Source organism: Poecilia reticulata, linkage group LG13 (genome assembly GCF_000633615.1).
Source record: "Poecilia reticulata strain Guanapo linkage group LG13, Guppy_female_1.0+MT, whole genome shotgun sequence".
NCBI lineage: Eukaryota > Metazoa > Chordata > Actinopteri > Cyprinodontiformes > Poeciliidae > Poecilia > Poecilia reticulata.
This window is the reverse complement of record NC_024343.1, coordinates 33,368,759-33,373,384: the sequence shown is the minus strand read 5'-3', so window position 1 is coordinate 33,373,384 and position 4,626 is coordinate 33,368,759.

The following is a 4,626-nucleotide window of genomic DNA, read 5'->3' as shown; positions in this document are numbered from 1 at the left end:
AACGCAGCTTTAATGAACGTAACTTTAATGAACGCAGCTTTATTGAACGCAGCTTTAATGAACGTAACTTTAATGAACGCAGCTTTTTTGAACGCAGCTTTAATGAACGCAGCTTTATTGAACGCGGCTTTAATGAACGCAGCTTTATTGAACGCGGCGCCTTGTTAGGGTTTTCTGCCTACTTCATGTTGTCGTTGAGGTTCTGTTCAGGTTAACAGTTCAGTGCAGTTTCCCTGAAGTAACCAAACATTTTCAACAACAAACCGTCTGTGGCTGACATCATGCTCACATCTGATTGGCTGAGAGGACAGGAAGTCTGGAAACTGAGGTCTGCAGTTGGACGATATGAAATGTGCTGTGGGATTAATTACATTTTTATTATTATTATTATTATTATTATTATTGCCACTGTCATATATTCCCTCACAGTGGCTGTTAAAACTGTAGATAAATCCCTAAATGTATGTTATGTTTAAATGTTTTGTTGTTGTTTTATCATCCAAGCAGAAAATGGACCCAAAGCTTAGAAAACATTTATGGACTCAACATGAACACGTAGAAAAGATGGAGCTGTTTTCTCCTGTGGCCTTTTTGTAAAACATATTTGCTGTTTCTGAGGTTTTAAATCCAACAGATCTGTTAAATATCATCTTTAAAGATGGCTGACCGCAGCGTGACGCTCTCATTCGGTCCAGAATGGCTCATAAGTCTGATTATCTATGGAGGAATTTCACTGCCATAAGTCGAAAGCACACATTTTCAGTCTGAAAGCAGGATTTTATCTTTGTGCTCAGATTTTCTCCTCAGGCTCAAAACTTCTCTCTACGCGGATTAACTCTCCGCTGCTCGCTTGTGAATTATTTTCTGCTCTCTCTCAAAACAAAGGAGTGCTGTTGCCTAGCAACGTCTCAGCCAATAGAACGAAATGGTTGTACTGGGCGCTGGGAGCCGCCTAGGGGTGCGTTTGTTTTCCTCTAGTGGGTGTGCTCCATCTGCAGATGGGGAACAATCCATCTAGGTAGATGTTACTAGAAAAGCCGTCAAACTGATGAAATTCAGCAGCCATTTTGAAAGAATGCTGCGACTTTTCAAAGTGTGAAAGCCAAACCGCCCCCCGCAGAGACTCGGCCAAGTGAGGGGATGAGCAGAGCGATGGGGGGGCGAGGGGGGGGGGGGGATCACCACCATGTTTAGCAATTTTTCGCTAATGATAAATTTAGCAAGTCTTATTCTGTGTTGCTGTAGACTTTTAATGCTCTGCAGCCCGTCTGTCCTCAGCAGCTAAAGCGGCTAATAGCGGCTATCAGCTTCTGCCGTTTCCTCGGTCTGAGGCAAACATTCAACCTTCGCCAGCAGTCGGAGCAGAGCAGACTCGCTTCACTCTGTGGCCACGCTGCACATAAACCACACGTGATGTAAAGCCGAGTAACGCTGTCCATCAACGCTCGCCAGTCGCCGTGGCAACCATTGCTACTTCAAATTCTGACGGAAAATATTTGAGAGAGAGCAGAAGTTTTTAGAGCAATGATGAAGTTCTGCTCGCAAACTGAAGAAGTGTTCTTGACTCATGGCGGTAAAATTATCTGCTGGACTTTCAGTTTTCTACGTTTTTCTCCTCCCGTCTCGTGTTTTCGTGCTTCAGGTCTGGTGGTTCAGTTCATCCTCATGTAAATGTGTTTGATCTCGTTTCTCTTTGTTTTATTAAAATCGTCTTCTATGATGTTCACCTGGTCTACTTTTTTCCACCTGAGAAATTATATGCATACGTAAAATTCAGATTGTTATGTAAATTGGTTTTATTTTCCCTGCTGATGGTCCGGTCGACCCGGTTCTGTTTGGAACAGAACTTCACCATCTGCTCCACCTCCAGCTGCTGTGGTTCTGAGTCAAGCCAACCTGTTCCCCTCCTGGCCTGTGGGGGCGCTGCACCAAGAACCACTGAAGGAAACGACACAAAAACCTCTGAAGACRCTGAGAGCAACTTCCTGTTTCACCAGATGGAAACAAGATGGAGGATTTTAGCGGTTGGAGGATTTCTCTTTAAAGACCAGGAGCCATTTCTGCTGCTAGCGCTAGGCTAACACGTTAGCTTTGGTTGTATTTACCCAGAATGCCCTGCGCTGTAGTCCACTTCCTGCTTTTGGAGCGGCCTCTGGTCCGCTTGGCTTTCACATATCAAATGGGACCAGAGTTCACTTCAACCAAACCCAGGCCGAGCTTTGGAGGACCAGAGGTCAGAGGTTAGAGGTTGATTAGCATTCACACCTCACCAACTGGACTGGACTTCATGGGCAAACAGACTGGCGTTCGTGTAAAGAGAGTAAACAGCTGGAGGAAATGGATCTTCCGTGTAAGAAAAAACCCCAGCAGAGCCCAGAGTTTCTGGCTTGCAGCATTCAGTCCTCCTGACCAGCAGGGGGCGACAGTGGCGATGAAAAACTCCCTGTTAAAAGGAAGAAACCTGCAGCAGAACCAGAACCAGGGTGAACGGCCATTTGGAGGTTTAATAATAACACCTTTTATTTGTAGGCGCCTTTCTTAACACTCAAGGCCACCTTACATTATTTAACATAAAGAAAACACAACATTTAAATACATGGTAAAAAGTAAAGTACAAAATCACTGAAAGACCTTAAAAAATGAACGGCAGCGTTCACTCTTACCGGAAGCGATGAAGTATGGATGAATGGATGAATGGTTTGAGAAAACGGACAAAAAGAAACTGAAGCCGTATAAAATGCGACATGGCCGTTCAGACTGCGATTTGACAACTACCGGATCGTGGAACTGACCAGATGTCTTTGGGGTGAAAACATTGGAATCGGATTGCTGTGTGGGAACGTCGGTGCAGATCGCCGGCGTTGACGTAGCCCAATGCTAGCCGAAGACGGAGCCATTTCTGGTCATTCTGAGCCGGTTTTCCACTCGTCGCTGCCTCACCGTGTGTCGGACGTGGAATCGTAAACAGCAGCACCGTCACACGAAGATGAAACGGGTTTGATTTCTGGACGCCCCTCCTCTGGGTATCGCCCTGTTGACGCCGCCACGAACCAAATCCACCTGAACGTCTCACCACGCCAACATGGGAATGAAAAATAAACTTTTTTTGACACTTTTCAGATTCAGAGTAGCTTTACTTTAGTAAATTTATATTACAAAAAAGAAAACGAATTAAAACAATATATTACAAACCAATAATTTATCAATAATTCACCAATGAGTGAACAGGCTGATCGTCGCTGCGTTCTGGATCAGCTGAACGTTTCAATCCTGGCCGGTTTTCTGATTTTTTTGCCTTCTCGCGGCGACGGGATGAGAAAAAACGGAAAACCTGGAGGAGCTTCTGTTGCATTCAGGAGAATCTGAAACTTTCTGGATTCGTCTGAATGTTTCCTTCCGCTTCTCTTCACAGCGAATTAAACTTTACATTTAATCATCTGCATGTCGGAGTGACTCAGAGTCTGAAACATCTGTACGCATCACAGCGAGGAGCGGTGATGTCATCGCTCTCCCATCAAGCTTCCATGTCCGTGTGTGTGTGTGTGTGTGTGTGTGTGTGTGTGTGTGTGTGTGTGTGTGTGTGTGTGTTGATGCCAGCGGGTCCCTAGTGACGGCAGCTCGCTTCTAATGTGTCGCCACGGCAACCACCTGCTGTTAATGTGCTGTTTATTAGCAGAGATGATGAAGACGCTGGAGACGGAAATGTTTGACGACTTTACGATCTCTGGCAGGAATCTGTTCAGTCATCAATCAATAAACAATAAAATGTGTTTTCAAACAAAAACAGTTTTTTTTTTAAATCAGAGAAGTTTTAGATCACAGGTCCGTTTTGGCCGTCAGCCGTAATGAATCTAAAACTCATTTTCATTTGGCATAGATGCAGTTGAACTGAGTTCATTTTTCTGAATTGTTGCAGAATCAACAAAAATAAGTTTGAATTGAAAGTCTGGCAGATTTGCCAGTCCAGTTGCAGACCACGCATATGCTGGACATGAACCGTTTTGACTTTAACCAACGTAAAGCGTTTGTTATCCGGGCAGAAATGATCTGACTGGCCGTACTTTGAACCACATGATGTGATCTATGAAGAGCTGGTAACTGCTCACAATGTTTTCACAAGGAAAATCTGAAAAGTGTGGCATGCATCAGCAGGAAGCCTGTCTTGAGTCGGAACGCTGCAGGTTTTTTTGAACGTCTCCAATCTTTGTAAAACAGATTGGACCTCAAAAAAACCTCAGACTGGATGGAGAAAATCTGATAACATCAGTTTTCAGGTTTTACCACAGAGTTCGGCTGGATTAAGACCCGGACTTTGACTAGGCCACTCTAACCCATGAATCTGCTTTGATCTAAACCATCCGTTGTTTTCCTGTCAACTCTGACCAGATTCCCTGATCCTGCTGGACAAACTTATCCCCACAGCATGATGCTGCCACTGCCTGTATTTTCACAGAGGGCAGGGCGATGCTAACTGTTAGCCTGCATGACGACTGACGGCTCCAACTCAACAATCAGCAAAAATAATCAGAAAAATCCGATGGATTTCCTCCGACAACTTTATTCTAATTTAAGTTTCTTGGCAACAATAATTTGATATTTGATTGACATCATCTGGTGAAGGACGTT